This window comes from Xyrauchen texanus, chromosome 30, assembly GCF_025860055.1.
Source record: "Xyrauchen texanus isolate HMW12.3.18 chromosome 30, RBS_HiC_50CHRs, whole genome shotgun sequence".
NCBI classification, from domain to species: domain Eukaryota; kingdom Metazoa; phylum Chordata; class Actinopteri; order Cypriniformes; family Catostomidae; genus Xyrauchen; species Xyrauchen texanus.
In genome coordinates this window covers 31,591,602-31,612,275 of record NC_068305.1, presented here as the reverse complement: position 1 = coordinate 31,612,275, position 20,674 = coordinate 31,591,602, and the positions used below count along the sequence as shown (strand labels likewise).

General features: G+C 36.2%; 1 pseudogene; it reads left to right on the top strand.

The window, feature by feature from the left end:
• Positions 1-20,674, top strand: part of LOC127623803 (protein enabled homolog) — a 150,247-nt pseudogene that overhangs the window by 66,392 nt on the left and 63,181 nt on the right.

Genomic DNA, 20,674 nt, shown 5'->3' with positions numbered 1-20,674 from the left:
CATACTGTTTGTGTTACACTTGCTATAGTTTTCTTTCACGTTGCTTTGTCAAATAGCAATGTCAAATGTACATAAAGTCAATCACTACTACACCAGAGCCACCTTGAAGAAGGAATGGCATGCATAACGTATGTGTATGGACTACTAATAATTCACCATTGTCACATAGAATATCTACGTGATGTGGGGCTGCAACTAATGATTATTTTGATAATTGACTAATCTAATCTGTGTACGTCATGCCGAGGGCTCCCTGGCCTGAGAGAACGAGGGATGAATGTGACAGGGCGGAGGGCAGCGACGGTTCGTGATTCTACTCACCCGGCCCCTTATCAGGCTAATCAAGCCTCCGAGAGGGATAAAGGCCAACTGCAGACGGTGGTGCGACAGAGAGAGAGCGTTTACAGACAGCTGTCCATCATATGTGTGTGTTTGTGTCTTTTTGGTTAAGTTTGTCATTTAAATATAATTTATATTGTCAAGCCGATTCTTGCCTCCTCCTTTCCATTAATCCCTTTACACAGACTATTTTGGCAAAAATGTGATGCCTTCAGTGTGTAAATTGAAGCTCTGTAATCACTGAACTTTAGGACAATAACAGCAAGGATACATCCAAGTTGTCCAAAATCTGGCTCAGGAATGGGTTGTGGAATGTCCTTGAATGGCCCTTTCAGTCCATCATTAAAATCCCAATGAAAAACTTTGTTAGGATTTCAAGGAAGTAGTGGCATCGCAGAAACCAAAGAATGTCAATGAGCTGGAAGCTTTTGCTCATGAGAAATGTGTAAAGATTCCAATAGAGAGGTGTCTGAAGCCTGAGAACACTTACCTGAAACCATTTATTTGATGTTATTAAGGGTAAAGGATGCTCCAAAAATTATTGAATTTGGGGGTTGAATATTTTTGACATGACATTTATGGAGACGATTAGTTATTTTCTATAAAAAAAAAAAATGTGGGTAGACTGAGCTCTCTTTTTCTCAAAGTATGTATTTGTGTAATTTCCAGTCTTAAAAAATTTAATTGTCCTCAAACTAAGTAGTTTTTCACTGATTCCTGCTATAATCATGTAATACACAAGCTATAGCTATTTTGTTTGTTGATACTAGTAGCAGTGAAATTACACACTACTACTTTGAGCAATAAGGTACGAGTCTGAGGCATTTTGAGTGGTGTATTGTTGATCACAGATAATGGCCCTTGTTAGGCACACCATCTTCTAGAATCTGGTCAGATATTACGAACAGCAAAAACAGACAGTCCACATTCAGTGGGTTTACTGAGAGACCGTCTGCTTGGCCTTGTTGGCTTCCCTTGCAGAGAGGGATTGTCTTTCACTGCAGTGCTTGCAATGACCCATGACTCTGAACATGAGCTTGTTTGAATGGCTCACAGATCAGTACAGGGTAGTTTAAAGGAAAAACGTCTGAGTATCATGCCTGTTTTTGTTGTGATTGCGAGAGTATTATGCTTGGCTACATTCTGGAAAATGCTTTTTAAATGTCCAGTGTAGGGCTGGGCGATATGTAAAACATATTTTATCGATAATCGCCTTTTAAAAAATTTATAGCAATATTTACGATTGTATAGTCAACCCCCAAGCTGAGGGTCGGTGAATATTTTTGCTTTAAGGATTTTGCTTTAAAAACATGAAAAAAAAATTAACAAAAGGCATTTCTAAATTTAAATTGCACTTCAACTAAACAAAAAAAGCTATTAAAATAACAGCGTGATCAAAAATCTTCTTTAACCCTCTGGGGTCGCTGGTGCGTCCTGCTGGATATTTTCATCATTACAGGTGAAACAACTTAAAATACTCCATCATTTTGGGGCAAACAGATAAATATAAGACATCATTAGAGACTATATTATTTGTGTACACTCACAATAACAACAACAACCTTGTGCTTTTGTAAAATAAAGTAAATAAAGACAGCTTTCAGCTGTCTGTGTTTACGAGCATATTTCTGAAACGCGTCACAAAAATGAACAAACCCAGCGAATACTTATCACACAAACATGAAACTTATGTCTAAAGAAAGCTTAAAATGTCTACTTTTTAAATAAAACTATTCAAATTTAAAACAAATATTCTCCTGCAATGTAATCTGTATGAAACGAAGCGATGTACATTTTTTACAGGCTCAGCTCATTATAGGTAATGTGATCACTCCCACCAGCAGAGCGTGCCATTCATACGCTAATGTACTGAGATGATCAAGGCAAATGGTAAACTCCCCCGACAGTGAGGTTTTATGTAAACAATTAATTCAATTCACTGTAATTGAATTGTAATTATTCAATAATAATCAATATTGTAACGATACACAGGCGAGGAAACTCCTTGATAGTAAGGAAGAGTTAACTTTTTCCTCAGAAGAAGAGCAGGACTCCGATGAACATTTGTATTTTGAAGAGAGACTTGATCCAACCGAGGATACAATTTCGGACGAGTAAGTCATTTAGTTTTCTTTAGTTGACATGCTATTTTATATAAACATGTACATATTTTACTAGTGGGACTGTTTACAGACTTGCCAGCTAGGATTCAGAGTATTGACATTTGAAATATGACTCCTAATAAGCAAGTTTTAGTTACATTTTAAATGCTGTTTCGGCTAAAGCAGGTATTTAAATTGTATGCTGTATGATATAAATATTATATGTAATGATATAAATGTTTAGTTTATATTTTAACTAGCGTTTATGCTGCCTCATTATCATCAATGCTTGTGCTTGCAAATATGGGTTCAAGTGTAAATGAGTAAAATGCACTTTAAATATGCCCATATTAGAAAATCACCATCTTATGATGATTTCTGAAGGATCATGTGACACTGAAGACTGCAGTAATGATGCTGAAAATTCAACTATGATCACAAATTGCATTTTACAATATATTCAAATAGAAAACTGTTCTTTTAAATTGTAAAATTAGTTGACACAATGTTTTTACTGTATTTTGGAGCAAATAAATACAGTCTTGGTGAGCAGAAGAGACTTCTACATTACAATAGAAAAGTTTTAAAAGGTCTCAAATTAAGTAAAGTCTTTATGTAAAGAAAATGTAGTCCGATTACTTCTTCTTTTTAATTTTTAACTTGATTTTGATCATTAAGTCTCCTCACATTCATTATTTTTGTCACATTCCTCAGTGATAGGCCCAGGGGAGGGTCTTTGTCTCCTCAGGTGTGAATTACAATCCATATTCATGATCATTCACGCCTCCTCGCATATGACATTGCTAACACTAAAATTGTCTTCCAAAAGTTAAATTAGTATATTGTTTTGTATGAATGAGTGATCATTATGGTTTTCACATCATTTTGTTGCAAAAACTCTAGGCTACAAGATGTAGTTCTGAAAAGTCGTGTGAACAAATATTTAGTATGTGTTATATGGCCTTATTTCAATGACTTAAAATTTAGTTTTTTCAAAAACCATGCTTAAACGTTATTTTTTATTATGTTGCTCACATATTATTGTAGCCCAGTTTTAGCCATTAATATGTTTTTAAGCAACTGAAAAAAGCACAAATGTCAAGGCATGTCAACTTCTCCAGGTCCCAAAACACGCTCAGACCCCAGAAGGTTAACCACCTCCCCAAATCCAAACATTTACCTTCTCCAATGGCCCCATTTGCCATGCAAGTATTAGCAAATGACAACAGGTTGCAAGTTACTAATAGCCTGCAGATTAAGAACTAATGACCATTATAAATGTAAAGATTATAATAGTAATAAAGCCAAATAAATTATCTTGTGTTCCCAAAGTAATGCTGCCAAATGTGTGTTCTTATCGAATTTGTGTTTATTGGGTTTTGGTAATCAAATACATTTCACTGTATATATGCAAAAATGTATGTGTAAAGTGTGACCAGAATAAAGGCTGCTTCTATTGTTCTTACCACAGTTGTACTGAGGGGTTATCTGAGTTAATGTAGACTTTTTCACAAATACTTAAACCAGCCCTTCTGGCACCAACAATCATCTATGCTATTATCTAATCAGCCAATCGCGTGGCTTCAGTGCATAAAATCATGCTGATACGGGTCAGTAGTTTCAGTTAATGTTCACATCAACCATCGGAATGGGGAAAAAAATGTGATCTCAGTGATTTGGAGTGTGGCATGATTGTTGGTGCCAAGATGGGCTGGTTTGAGTATTTCTGTAACTGCTGATCTCCTGGCATTTTCACACAACAGTCTCTAGAATTTATTCAAAATGATGCCAAAAACAAAACACATCCAGTAATGTGTAGTTCTGTGGACTAAATGGCTAGACTGGTTCAAACTGACAATGTCTACAGTAACTCGGATAACCGCTCTGTACAATTGTGGTGACAAAAATAGCATCTCCAAATGCTATTCTGAGATGCGGGTTGGCGCTTTTTTGGCGGCACGAGGGGGACCTACACAATAATAGGCAGGTGGTTTGTACAATTGTATGTAAATGTTGATGAGGGTGCTGAAAAGTTCATGTGCATAGTATGTTTCAGCAATCTTGAGATCTTTCATCACAATGTTGTGCTTTGCAAACTCCCTAATGTTGTGGGAGATACTTCATTAACTTAACACTTTTAACCACCCTGTTTTCACATACCCTGATTGTAGAATGCTTGACTAAGGGACCTTCTGTTTATATTGGATCAAGCTTATAATGCATTTTTGTTGTCCTGTAGGATTCTGTGTAGGCCAGAGGAGTTTTTCATTTGGCAAATAATTAAATGTTTTATCACTTTGTTCACAAAGAAAATACAGTCTGGGAATAAGAATAGCTGAATCTGTCCTCCCAGTATCTGTGTGTGTGTCTGTGTGTCTGCGTGGTGAACTTTTCCATGACGAGCATAATAATGTGCGACTATTGATCTATCGAAGGCCTTTAGTACTGTAGCTTTGATTTGCGAATGACTCTTGGAACTAAATCAAATCCAAATTTGACATGTATTTAGTAAGGACAAATAATATGGCAGGCTGCAATATAATGAACAACTATTTAATCTAGCTAATTTATCTGATGATGCTGATACAATTGGATCCTAGTTCACAATATTTGTTAGATTGTAAATTTGGGCTGAAACTTTGGTTGCTTCGAATCTTTTCTACCTACCAATCTGGTTTATTATTTGATTTAGCGTACTCTTGCAAGTGTATTTAAGCAAACCTCCTAGACATAAGTCGGACACTTCATGGCGGACTTGCATCAGTCCTAGAACAGGTGCAATGACAATATTATACAGCGTAGCTTTTATACAGAACTGCAATGTTTACAAGGGTTGAAAACACAGAAAAACTCTGTAAGGGGCTGTTCAGACTGAATGCGTTGGTGTGCTAAATACAAATAATGCAGCGAATAGAACAGAATACAGTTGGCTTAACATGCCTTTTTGAAAGTTGCTGTTCTTTTTAAGCTGACACAGCATCCCAAAAATGTGACTCTTATGTGCAAGATGCTGAAAAGAACAAGATGCTGTGCAGTAGTCAATAACATCCATAGTTTGCATAGAAACAAACAGCAACTGAAAAACGCAGCAAACGGACACAAAAACTCTTTCGGTGTGAACGACCCCTAAAGACTCCGGCACTCATGACAAAGTGCCTCTTCGCTCAGTCAAAATTAAGTTTGAAACAGCTGAGCAAGCTGGTGAGCTGTTACAAACTAACGATACAAAGTTAAAAACACCTTTTTGACCGATTTTGCTTTAAATTATGTCACACCCGAAAACATTTCATAGGACGTGTGCAGGGGAATAACAGTATACAGGCTCCACTTTTGAAATGGGTTTTTATTTAATATATAAAATATAAGTTTTCTGCTCAAAGTGAAATTTATGTACCACTAGCATCACCGAAGAGAATATCAAAAATAGTGATTGGTTTGAAACCATTCTCAAACAACTATCCCACCTCAAACTCGCATATTAGGTGTAGTTTTTCGGTTAAAATAATTTTTTCCCAGCTTAATGTGGAAAACTATACACGTTCTTTGTATATTGAATACTGTGAAAAATGTAAACACATTGGCTTAGCAAAGTTTGGATAAGTGGAACTGATTTTATAGTATGATTGGTCTATATTCTGCTCTGTGTGCTAAAGAATTGCTTGATGTGAACACAAGCAATTCAGGCTGTGTTACAGATGCATTTAATTTTGTGTCTGGCCTGGTTATTTCCTTATCTGTTCATTGTAAAGAAATGAACCGAACAAGAAACCTCTTTTTATTCCATTGTTTGAGTGAGCACTTTTTTTTGCACTTTTAGTGAAGTGTAATGTGCGCACACAGGTGTACAGCTTAATGCATTTATTCAGTTTTGATCGTGGCTGTAGCTTCCTGTTCACTAAGGTTGCACTGTACATGACTCATTGCTATTTTATGGTTTTTCAGTGTCTTTCTGCCTTTTTGTGGAAAGCCTTTTTTATTTTTCTTGCCTTTGAAAGTAGCTAGGCCCATTTCATCATAGTTAAGTTAATAAATCATGAACTGCAAAATCATCGCAGTAACCGAGGACAGAGCGCATCAGATTACTTCGGGAAACTCGCTGACATTTGTTGATGAGCAGTCCATGGCAGTTTAATTGCTAAAAAGAATAGTGTTAATGGGACCACAGACAAACCAAATTTCAATAAGTATTTTGAGTTTGACACCAAAGATAGCCTTTTCATCTATATATAACTGGCTTTATACCTGCAAGGGTGCAAGTAGTCATTTAGTACAATAGTTCTTAACTGGTTTGCTTAAGGGTCCAGGGTTTCCATTAAACAACAAGTGGCAACCCAACATTGTACTAAAATTGGTTATCATAAATGAAACAAAAAATTTCCTTAAAATCGAACATTGGAAGTAATTATTACCATGAACAGCATAGGCCCTACATATGAAAGTTTTAGTTTGAGTGTTTGTCTAAATCAATGAATCTCTTGAATTATGATGGTTTTATGCTCTCCTCAGCCAGTAATCCGCCTTAAAAAACAAATTGTGGTTGGCACGAATGTTTATCCTTGTTGCGTGTGAACCTGTTTAATGTTGTTTTGATCATGTTGCTTTTACCTTGCCTATTTTTGTTTGTGGTTTTAAGGATGAGGGCATGTCATTCAGGATAACCTGCCCATTTGGCCTAATTTGGCTAGCTTCTACCAAGTGACTTCAGTTTTATTAGATGAACAGCTGTTGACATCAACAAATTGAAGATAAAAGAAGTGTTTTCTCCTTACAGAAGTTGATAATCCTTTTTATTTTGCTATCCTGAGCTTACAAAACACATATTTTTTTGGTACTGTGACTACTTAAGTTGCCTTTATTAAGACCATGACCCAGATTTTAGTTCTAATTGCTCCATTTTATTAATGTGTTGTGAAAACGGGGAAGATTTGTGAGTTGTGACAGGATGGCTTACAGTTCCATTTTAGCACTGTGGAAGTAAATTAATGACTAAAGTCTTTGAAGCATAAAAGCATGTTGAATTGCTCTAATTTAAAAATAATAAATAAATGCATTATCAGTATTATCAGTGATTTGGATTTACAGTGATTTGCATTTAAATGTGTTGCATTTACAGTGCTTGCATTTTGTGAGGCTGAAATGTAATATTGCTGTAATTTTAAGCATTGGAATTTTAGTTTGGAAACATTTCACTACTAATTTCATTATTAAAAATTCAACAATAAATATTCACCTTCCAAAGTTAATTTCCAAAATATTCTGTTAATTTGAAAATACCATCTAGATGTTTCGGCCTGTAAAAATCAATTTCATTCCAAAAAATTTGCTTCCTCAAATTCAGTGGTTCAAATTCGGTTGGGAAATTTTAACTCTACATCCGGGAACTGCAGGAAAATCAGCGGAGTACCGATGCACAATGTCAACCTGATACTATTCATTCTCATCTGTAGGTTTTGCAGTTCCAATTGGTTGTTGATTTGCTAAAGACCAAATCTACAGGTAGAGAGAACAGCTGTGTGCGTTTAAATAGTTTGTTTTCAAAATTGTTCATGAGTAGAAAATGGATAAATATTTGATTTTCATATGTGGGTGGGCATGAAGCACACCTTTCCACTGATTGGTCAACCCACATCATCAGTTCCTCAATGCCGTAATTATCCATTGCTGCTTAACTTTTATTGCAACTACATATATGGCCCGCATAGCTGGGATAGACTCCAGTACCCTCACAACCCTTTTTTTTTTTACAACAAATAATTGAAATGCAGAACACTGCTTATGACTTGCATGAAGCAGGACAAGGATTCCAATTTCAGGATGTGGTCACTACTTCATTATGCCAGTATACCTACACAGCAATCAGTGATTAAGGGAAGGTTCTAGACATTGAGAGGCCCAAGGCAAAATTTAGTTTGGAGGCCCCACGAATGGTTGATTAGGAAAATAAATAACTAAATGAATGTGTGTGTATATATATATATATATATATATATATATATATATATATATATATATATATATATTATATATTTATATATATATATAATGCATTCTTATTTAGAATAAAGAATTTATAATGCAGAAATGTCGATCTTCTGAAAAGTATGTTAATTTATGGAATAAATACTTGGTAGGGGCTCCTTTTGCACGAATTACTGCATGGAGGCAATCGGCCTGTGGCACTGCTGAGGTGTTATGGAAGCCCAGGTTGCTAAACCAGTTACTAGTAATTTTGGCACTGTGGGTAGGTGCCAAGTCCTGCTGGAAGAGGAAATTGGCATCTCCATAAAGCTGGTCAGCAGATGGAAGCATGAAGTGCTCTAAAATCTCCTGGTAGACAGCTGCATTGACTCTCGACTTGAGAAAACGCAGTGGACCAACACAAGCAGATGACATGGCAACCAAAATCATCACTGACTGTGGAAATTTCACACTGGACTTCAAGCAACTTGGATTCTGTGCCTCCACTCTTCTTCCAGACTCTGGGACCTTGATTTCCAAATGAAATGCAAAATTTACTTTCATCTGAAAAGAGGACTTTGGACCACTGAGCAATAATTATTTGCAGTAATTCGTGCAAAAGGAGCCCTGACCACGTATTGAGTGCATAAATCAACATACAGTAATGTCGACCTTCCGAAAAGTATTATAAATTCTTTATTCTAATATTTTGAGATGCTGGATTTTTTATTTCCATGAGCTGTAAGACTTAATCATCAAGATTACAACCAAAAAAATGCTTAAAACATTTCACTTTGTGTAATGAATCTAGAACATATGAAAGTTCCACGTTTTTAAAATAAAATTATGGGGGAAAAAATTACTAATTCTAATAAAGATATCTACATTTGTGGATTTTTCCAAGATGGAAACAAAGATTATCGCTCACATGTGAATGGGTTCAAATTTAGAATTGCATGTTTTTTTAATTGCAGATGTGTGTGCACTGCACAGCTCTGGGCCTCGTTTCCCAAAAGCATAGTAAGCCTAGATCATAGAATACAGCTTATGATTTCTTGGTTTTGCCTCCCGTTTCCCAAAGTCATCGTAACTTAAGTAGAACTTGAAAATGCTCGTAGATTTAGTGCTCTGGAGTAACAGAACTAAAAGCATCATAACGTTGCAAATTAAGCTTTAACAATCATATTAACTAACGTTGCTCGTTATTTTATGATGGAGAAACTCCTGTTTCCCAAACCAGCACGTAGATCGCTCGTTAGAAATGGAACTTAAGTGCTTGGTTATGGGAGCTGTCCAATCCAAAGTTGCTAATCACTTTGGCCAGTATGTCCAGGTATTTGTGTTAAAATTAAAATACATTGGAAATACTGATAAACGTGCAGTTTATCATGTCGAGGCGCCGAAATTTATTACCCAACTATTACAGAATTGAATTGAAGAAATACTGATGGCTGTAGTGAGTCAGAGTTTCAGATGTAGTGATGCTCAATAATAGATATTAATGAACGTGACGGAATGAATGCATGTAATGTGAAATGTACGAGATGTGAATCATAAGTGGCGCACAGAATCATAACAAATGCACACAACAGGATTAAAACGACAGGCATCAGTATTGAACTACTCGTAGACCTGTCCAAATTTTAATAGATCATCTGGTTAGTTCAAGGTACGGTGTGCTTGTAGCCATTATGCCGCATACAATTTGTTACTGCCTAGTAAAATATCTATAGGCGAGGCGAGTACTCACATATGTCTAATTAAATAATCAGTTTAATAAGAACATATAATCTTTCTATTGCCATTAAAAGTATGCTTATGAAAGAAAGCTAACATAACTAGTTATATTTGTAAATTTAGACCTATCATGTTGCATGCACAGACTGTAGAGACTGCCTAATATATCAAAATATATTCATGCAAATTATTAAATGTCCCATTGTCTTTGATAAACTGTGAAAAATATGTTTAAGTTGCATTTAATGGACTAAAGAGTGGCTCAAAGCTCTCGTTAATTTAAAAATGTTTTTACAAACTAATTTGATGACAGTGCTTTTGGGAAACGTGCCTTAGAGATTAAGTACTACTAAAGTGCTGCTAACATTCTGCTTAGTGCTTTGGAAAACCCAGCAATTATTTTAAAGCCAGGGCTTGGGATCATATGAGTGCACAAGTTGGTTTGCCAGGTTAAAATAAACAGCTAAATTAAACCAAATTCTAAAATGAATTGAATTCAATGGTAGACATGTCGTCATTGCTAATCATAAACCATACCCAAGATATTTAACTTAATTCCAATGAAATTGTAAACAAATAAAAATAATTTGTTTTGTTTTGGTTTTATGCTGCGCAAGATTTGCATCAAGTTTTTCGTAGGCAAATAAAAGGCAGACAAATCAACAATAAACACAAGTGCTGTTTTTATTTTAATCATTTGTTTCTCATGTAATAACTAATTATGATTCAACTGACTGCTATTATTTAACTTACTATCTGCTGATTTTATTTAACTACTATATGAACTGCAACAGTTAAAAAACAAAACAAAATGAGCCCAGTTTAAAATCTGTGGTCAACTGCATCAATATTAAAGAGTGTTGACGGGGCACTTCTCCTTGAGGTAAGGTAAAACGGATCTAAAATTACTTTGGATAACGAAATTTGTGTTTACATTGGTTTTAGTAAAAACAAATGTGTGTATGTGACTTGGTGCAATGGAGTTCTTGTTCTATGTAAATGTCAATGGCTGCCCCTGAAACAGCGACCCTAGCACAGCCTGCACTGCACAAGGCATGCGCTGACCATGTCTAATGAGCTTTATGTATCTTGACATTTCTCTTATACCATTTCTTTCTAAGCTGACATTGCTTTCGAAGTACTTAAAGCTGAAACGGAGAGCGCTCCAGGACAAGTACATTGATCATGAGTAACAAAAAACTATGAAAAATGACGCAAAAACACTCTGCATTCCATGCAAGTAATGATATAACAATTAGTTAATTAAAAGTAAAAAGTAGCATTAACCAAGTCTATAGAAACGCTATTAAGTAGAACATATTCACCAGACTCGTGTTTTTCAGGAAGGCTAAAATGTTTCTCATAATCATGTTTATATAGAGCTTTGTCTCTTATATTATTTTATTTTATTCTATGGCCTATATTTGACCTATTAAGGTAAATTACTAATATTAAACTTACTAAGTGTTTAAAAACAAAGTATTGTTATTGTATCAGTATAGGTATCTAAGTATTAAGCTGTGTAAATGAGCAAATATTAACTGGTAACGGCAGAGCAAAGGTGTACGCTTCATTTTATCCATGATGAAATTATGCTCTGAATAGAGGTCCATTCTGCTCCACCAAGGTCCACCCACTTGAAAATGGTTGACCTGGCCACTAACAGGCTGCATGCTTTTCTGATAATTATGGGTCTTCGCTCTTAAGAGCGTTCTCTACATGCAAAGTTTCTTTTTTTCATGGGCACTTCCCAAACCTGCACTTAACACGAACGTGCAACACACTTTTAAATGCTTCTTAAGAGTTGCTGTCCCCTGTAAAGTGCTGTAATCTGACCGTGCAGTTTTGCTCATTCATAGATTTGTGCATAACTTAAAAATACTTGGAATTACCTAATTGAGAAATATTCATAAATAATAAATGTAATTAAATGCATAGTTTTTTAATTATTTTTGTGCTCTATGCTAAGATCTACTGTTTTTACACAATAAAAATGTACTTTGGATAGGGAATGTTTATTGTTACATTTTTAATAATGAAATTAGTTGTGAAATGTTTCCAAACATAATATTCAATGCTTAAAAATACAACAATGTTACATTTCAGCCTACATAAATGCAAGCACTGTAAATGCAATGAATTTAAATGCAAACGCTGATAATACAATGCATTTATTTTTTCGATTGGAGCAATTCAACATGCTTTTATGCTTCACAGACTTTAGTCCTGTATTTACTTCCATTTACCAACCCGCTAATTAGTTGCACTTCTCATGGTAATTACGTTGATGTCAAAGGATGAGAAATTGAAATGACTGGGAAAGTAGCCAGTTACCACAGAAGCTGATGAAGATTCACCCCCAGTGAGGACATGTTATTGGGAGGGCTTAGGGAGCCAGTCAAGTGTTTGATATGTAAATGTCTTCCACCCATACCACATCAACTATGTACTGTTATTGCTGTAACACCTGTCTGGAGTTTAGCTGACTTTGAAAATCTTTGTGTAATGGTGAAGTAGTGGATTGTGGTAAAACATATGAAGCAGTGTATTTACATTTTTATTTTATGTATCTGCAAGAATGAAGGTGTTGCATCCAGCAGTTTTTAATCTGTAGTTTGTCCTTGTGAGTTGATGAAAGCAAGAATTTGTCTCTGAAGTGCAGCTTTCCCTGTCATCTATAATTTATGCTGCTGGTTAGACTTTAATGTTAACCGAGAAGGTTTAGAAAATTTAGTTTGTACCAGACTATTGATTTGCAAAATTACACAATTTGAAAATGGAATAATCAGTGAGTGACCTGAAAAAGTAGTTGACTAATTGGTTTTAAGGAAGCCCTGTGTTATCAGTTTATTTTGTGCACACCTGATCAGACACACATCATTGGCCACGTCCACAACAATATGGTTCGGTTGAATGCATATTAATGTTATGTTAACGTCTCATCCACACTGAAGCATTTAACTCCAACAAAGATTTAGACTTTTTAAAATGCTCTCTAGTATCGTATACTTTGGGGAAGAAAATTATGTTAGGAATTGAAATAGACCTTTGTGACCCATTCCCTAGACCAGAGAATCTTTGGAGCCTTGAATATTATGGACTGTTTTGCTTAATGTGGACTTAGTGCTTAAGTATTTTCGTTTTGACAAAATTTAAAGTGTAGTTGGGAATATACTTTGACACACTTCTCAGAACCAGTGTTCAATATACTTACGGTTAATGTTATTTTCCTTATTTGTAAGTGACTTTGTATAAAAGCATCTTCTAAATGAATACATTTAAAAATATGTTCCCCTCTATTATTTACAGGTGGTAATAAACTGTGCCATTCCCAAGGGGCTGAAATACAACCAGGCCACACAAACCTTTCACCAGTGGCGAGACGCACGGCAAGTGTACGGCCTTAACTTTGGCAGCAAAGAGGATGCCAATGTATTTGCCAGTGCCATGATGCATGCCCTGGAGGTGCTGAACTCTCAGGATGCAGGTGAGAATTCTGTTTTCACACAAGTGAGTGATACGTAATGATGTGTGAATTAAGTGAACCAGGTGTTGGGTTCTGTGTGTAGCAGTAGTATTATAGTTTTTTCAACCAGATCTCATAGAAACACATTACTATTTCTTCACTTCAGAACCACATATAATTAACAAAAATGTTGCTAGAGTCAAGTAGTCATTTTCATGACATCTGGCTAGCATATATAAGGAGTATTTTAAAGACTTGTCCCATCCAAATTAGTGCTGAAACGATTAGTTGACATTATCAACAGTGTTGAAAATAAAAAAAATTGTCGACAACTTTTTGTTGTCGAATAGTCATTTGATCTCATTTAATGTAACATTAGATCAATGATAGCGTGCGAGAGCAGCACTACAGTTCGTGCCTGACTGAAGACAGGAAGAAGACATCGCTCACAGTCCAGATGCACTCTAAACTTTTCAAACAGCTTCAGGTGATGTAGATCGCAAAATATGAGGGAATTATACAAAAATACCAAATAAGTAAATACAGGTGCGCTCTCAATGCATATAATGTTAATGCATTATAGCTTTATTAAAGTTCAAATAATAAGGAAGCAGGTCATGTAAATAACTACAAACTCCGACTCTGGCATTTCTCTGTGCGGTCAGCACCTCTTCTATGAGTTGCTCGAATATCCCAATCTGAGGAGAGATTGAAATTACACTGTCAGGGGGATGCTCGTCCCTCGCGCCCACACTTGCTAAAGCTAGATTTTAACTCGATGGCTCGTGACTTATTGAATCATAATGTCACTGTGCATTTCTTATAGTGAAGAAAATTGCCAATATACAACTTTATTAATAAGAGAGATTTTCTTGTGAGTTAAAGGTGGATTGAAGTGAACAAAGTTGAGAGAGGGTAGTGTTCGCCCCATTATACACTGCAAAAAAATATGTTTATGATTTGTTTTTGTTTTGGCTTGTTTCCCAATAAAAAAATATCTAACTCATTTAAAACAATGTACATTTTCTTTTGCAGCTATACTGCAGAATTAAAAATTGTTATCTGAGACTGTTGAATATAATATTAAAAATATATATATTTTTTTAAATATCTAAAAATCCTTTAAAAAAGATGCATTCACCTGAGAAGTAGCATGAAAGATATTTGGACTTGCTTTTAGAGAATAGATCTTGAATATAAGTATATTTTGTCTTTACTGGACTCGCAGAAGTATAACCAAGTGAAAAAATACACTTGTATACAAAATACACTTATATTTAAGATACATTCATTTACAAGAAAGTCTAAATATCTTATATATTACAATCTTTCCTGAGGTAGTTATAGTAGTTTATAAATTTTTTTTTGCACCAAAACAGTCATAATTTAGTCATATATGATCACTTTCCACATTTCTCTGGCCCACTGTCTCAGTCACTTTGTAATAATGGGCGTTTCCCTGTCTGTGGGTGTTTTCAAACCAAGATGGACATTTTTCAACTATCCAATGAAAGTAAAGAATCTCAATGTTGTAATCAGTAGGCGTTTCCAAACCAAAATATTTGTTACTGAACCATCCAATGTTAGGAATCTCAACGAAGTGTAAAGCAGTTGAAAAATGCCCATGCCAGTTTGAAAATGCCCACTGATTGTGAAACGCCCACTTTTGTTCTTCAGAGACACAAGTCTCCATCCAACACATTGTATCTGAATTAAACTTTTCACACAAGCACAGCAGAAACATAAAGTGTCAATCAGTCATGACATTTGAAATATTAATAAATGAAACTGTGTACTTAAGGATATGTGATCAGGTCCAAGTGTTTTTAACTGCCCCATCCTTAAATAACAGTTAATTTGCAAAGCTTGAATTGTATAATGACTGGTTCACTAGCACACACATAGGTACACTGAGGCGTACATCGCCAGAAAGCATCAAAATGGTCAAAGATGTCCATCTAGTGCATGTTCACATACACCAACTATTAAAATGCATCCATGACCCATTTGTGCTCAAAACAGCAAGAGGCAGAACAACTGAATGAATCTCCTTTTAAGAGTTGTAACTTGACGCAACTAACTCTATCTTTTAAAAACGGCATAAGATGATAACTGTCAAAGACGTCTGTCTAGTGCATGTTTATTTACAAAAATAATTAAAAATAGTCCAGCTAGGTCACCTTTGGTGTTCAGGAATAGCCACACTAGGCCTGTCTGTCCTGCTCACTCTGTCTCTTGAACTGAGTGTCAGTGGGTGGGGCCAAGGGTTCGATGATGTATGCTGTGGGCGTGTAAATGCAAAAAGCAATGTCTTCATAATGTTTTTATAGAACAGTACAGTTGCCTTTTATACGTATGTCTAAATTACATGGAAAATTGTATTCTCCATTTCATGACCCCTTTAAATACTCCTGTGATCTCCTGTGACCACTTATGTTCAGATTTGGAGCAGAGGGTCTCTGATTTCATGCCGACATACATCAACCAATATGTTTTACTGTATGATATTAAAGGGATAGTTCACCCAAAAATGATAATTCGCTCATTATTTTCTTGCCCTCATGATATCCCAGGTTTGAGTGACTTTCTTCACCATTCAACACATTTGAAGAAAAATTGAAAAATATTTCCTCTCAGTAAGTCTTTAAAATGCATGTGAATGGTGATCTGATTTTTTTAAGTTCCTGACAGACAGACAGACAGTCAGCATAAACATCATCCATACCCCTTTAGCTGTTAAATTAATGTCTTCTAAAGTGACACGATTGCTTTTGGTGCAAAAATTATAAATCTTTAAGTGTTTTTTTTTAGATCTAAATCATGCTTCCGGTCAGAAGCGTTTGAATTTGAAACGCGAGAACTGACTGAACACGAGTGACAGGCGGAAGAGCAGTGTTTATAAGTGAGGAGGAACGTTATACAGAAGCTTCGTTGGTTTTGGTTAGATCCGTTTTTATCTGCGTCTTTACTCGGTGGTGCATTTGTGTGCTTTTTCTGGATGTCTCAACCGAGAGGAGAATGTGAGATTACGTCCATATCATGGCAGCGGTAATACATCACACGAGAGACCGCGTGATTTCCATCCTCTCGTGAATCAGACCAGAAGCGATGATTTAGTGTTGAAAAGTACTAAAATATTCATCTTTTTTCAATACAGAAAAAAGATCAGATCACTTGAAAACATGAATTTAACCGCTGGAGTCATATCAATGACCTATATTCTGACTGTCTGTGTTTTTTGGAGCTTACAAAATCGGATCACAATCCACTTGCATTTCAAGGACCTACTGAGCTAACATTTATTTATTTTCTTCAAATGTATTCTGGTGAAGAAAGTCATACACACCTAAGTTATCATGAGGTTGAGTAAATATTGAGAGAATTTTTAGGTGAACCATCCCTTTAAAGTGCCACAAAGTTAGAAAAGAAAAAGAGAGGAAAAAAAAACTATTTCTCCCAGATGCATCCAAAATGTAATCTTTAGAACAAACGCAACATTTTGAGCAGAATTATTATTTTAGTAGAGTACCTGTATTAAGGAGCTTCAGTAGCTTCTCATCAGTGTCCATGGATGTTGATATCAGACACACTAAAGAAGATCCTTGAATTTCTTGTGTTTGTGTATGCATCCACTTTTTTCAAATATTCCGATCGGACGGTTATTGATTTTAAAGCCACTCCTAACCAGCAAACTTTAAACTCTTGCTTTAGCACAGTGGTTGATTTGACAGGGGAGGAGTTGTGCTTCCATGCTCGCATACAGGACAGGTTTGTGGTCACATGCTTTTTTGACTTCCTTCGTATGTGTTTTTTGTGATCCGACCACAAAACGTTTTAGACCCCGTTTACACCAGTATTTAGCACTGACCACATGTGATCGGATCACCCCAAAAGCATCCTTTTTTTTTTCTTTTTTTTCTCTCCCCAATTTCCCCAATAATCTCCAAGTCCTTGTGGTAGCGTAGTGACTCGCCCCAATCTGGGTGGTGGAGGATGAATCTCTTTGCTTCCACGTCTGAGACCATCAACCAGTGCATCTTATCACGTGGCTTGTTGAGCGCATTTCTGCGGACACATGCCATGTTTGGAGGTTTCACCCTATCCTCTGCAGCTTCCACGCACAACTGACCACGCACCCCGCCGAGAGCGAACCACATTATAGCAACCACGAGGAGGTTATCCCATGTACCTCTACCCTCCCAAGCAACTGGTCACTCGGCACGCCCTGGATTCGAACTCTTCACCTCAACCAGGGATGGTAGTAAGCATCTTTACTTCCCAGGCCCCCTCGAAATGCATCTTAATAACAGATGTCAACAGGGTCAATGTGACATTGCATATTATATAGATAACAAAATCTTATCATTTGAATTAAATGTAGTTTATTTCTAAATATATTTAAAGCTGTTAAAAGCAATACATTTACTTTTTCTAAATGGTCTTTTACTGCTTTTGTTCAGTACTGCTGAGCTCTGCAGAACGTAATTGTGTACTAGCCTGTGTGCCCAGTTAGTGAGGTCACATTTGGAGCCAGACTCTGCCTATTGTGCTCAATTAATTGTAATTAAGCAAACTTGCTCACAGGGGTTTTGGTTTGCATGCTTGTGGTTTATGTGAGTGAGATTTTGGGTTTCCTCTGTGTTTGCTGTTTTTTGCTGATTGGGTTTGGTGGAGGAGTCTTTGATTGTGCACAACAGCCTGCACAAAATCCATTTGTCTGCACTAGTTGCACACACACACACACACACACACACACACACACACACACACACGTGTCGCTTTCATCTTCTGGGCTTATTCTCTGCTCTCTGAGACCCTGGGATAGTCACAGCAAGGGGCCATTCACATACTGAGTTCTCTGTTCTCACCATGTCAGAACAGTTCATTGCAGAGGTTGTTCCATTAGAAACATACAATGTTTTGTTTGGGGACCAAACTATGCTCATCTCTTTGAGATATGACTGAGCAGTGAGACTTGAAATGTTTCATATTGAGCTGCTCTCTGTCCTACAGTGTATGGCAATAAGGTAATTCTGTTAACCCCATACTATGTGTTTGTAGCAAGTTTTTGAAAAGATTGTTTGTGTATAGTGCAAGCAGGGTTCTATTCAGTTTTTCATTTAGAGGACTTGATGTATAGAATAGTTATGAATGTCACAGTTTTGGCTTGTAGACCCATGTTTACCCTAAATTTCAGACTGGTTCTAAGGGAAAGAATGGGCATTATTAGGCCAACACAATAGTGCTATTGAATTGCCATAGTTTTTTGGACTGGTAGAATGGTAATTATATTGAACTGGGTTTTGCTCAGGGTGCCATAAGCTATCACTACTGGTTAGATGTAACATGATTTCTATAAAACAATGTATGGCATTTCTGTAATTTAAAAACGGTAGGCCTACTCTAAACACATGTAAAAATCAATAAATATAAACATTTAATTGTTGTAAAAAATATATATACATTATATTCCCTCACTCCCTTAATGTAGCCTTTGACAAATTTAATAGAGCTGAAGTAGTGATATGATATGTTTATGATTAACATAACTGATAAAAAGGGCTGGGCGATATGGCCAAAGACGGATCTTTTACCGTCTTTTACCGTTTATCAATTGAAAATGAATGTTAACCCCCGTTGAGGACCCCTGATCTAAACCATCGCTTATGTGTGTAAAAAGCAACTGTACAAGATTGCCTGGTATTCCACAATTCAGATAGCTTTTTGTATCTGAGCACTGGAAAAGGAATTTATGGGAAAATATTCATTCTTTCAAAAGAGAGTTTGCAACTTGCCATTTTCAGTGACCTACAGTTCTTTGTCTCAGTAATCTGGCTATGGAAAGTTATCTAATCACTCCACTGGGCTCCTGTTATCACCATGGGAAGCTTCAGACTTAGCAGCCCTTATTACTGTCTATTAATTACCTGATAGCATGGCAGTTAATTATGTAGAGTGATGTTAATTATGCATACTTTGTTGATGTGTGGATAGCCTCAGTCTAAAAGCTCTTGGACTGTCGCAGTCAAAAACAATGGCCTGTTAATATTGTAAAATTCTGAAGTTTATGATCACTCCCATTTAAATTTCACTCTCGGAGCCTTTTCTATGAAGATGAAGAAATGTGTGCTCATCTCCTATTGCCTTTAGAAGATTCGCCTTGGGCTTTTCACAGCTTGTTTCCATCTCTCTTCTGTCTTACTGCTTTCTCCTCACATCTGAGCCCTCTTGTCCTCTCCCCCTTACTTATTCATCCACTTCCTTGCTTATTAGTGGCTATGTTTGCTTTTAGCTGTAATGTGTGCTGGTGCTGGGGGAAGCTACTTTGAAACCATAGCTTGTTCAAGCAGCCCTTTTGGAAAAAGTAGTTGGCTACACTACAACCTACTAACAACATGGCTAACTACATTTGGATTAGATATAATATAACTCATATAGTTAATAATCAGATTGTTTTTTGACCACCAGTGCCTTTATCCGTCTATCTACATGGGAATCACAGATGTTTCACCCCTTTAATCCTGGAACATCTCCTGTAGGTGGGGCAGTGGTCAGGACGTCTCCCTGCCACCCCTTGCAGCTGTACACCAAGAATCCGATTGGGAGAATCAAATGAATCTGTGAATGGTTTATTTGAACTGCTTCCTTAATTAACAGTTATAATCAAGCTAAAGTCATCATCTAGCTACAGGCCAGTTTAGGTCCTATTAACGTGTATACATGCTGTATAAAGCATTATCTAGGTCTGTTAGTACCAAATTATGAAAAAGGGACTGGGATGATTTTAGTTGGACTAAAGCACTTACATGATATTTAAAAAATACCTGTATCAATTTTTTTTGTCTGACTGAAATCAAACTCTTCAAGTGCATGTAAACATACAGATAGAAAGCAGTAATTTGGCATGGAAAAGTTGCAGATATTCTGAAAACAGCTGAGCCATTGTTAACCCATTGAAAAATTTTGTGCAAAAGTTGGTTGCATTGCTAGTTTTAGTTTAGTTACTCCCCAACACTGGTGTGTGGGCTACTGTAGCTTTGCTGAATCTGCTTAATTCTTTTGTATACCTGGC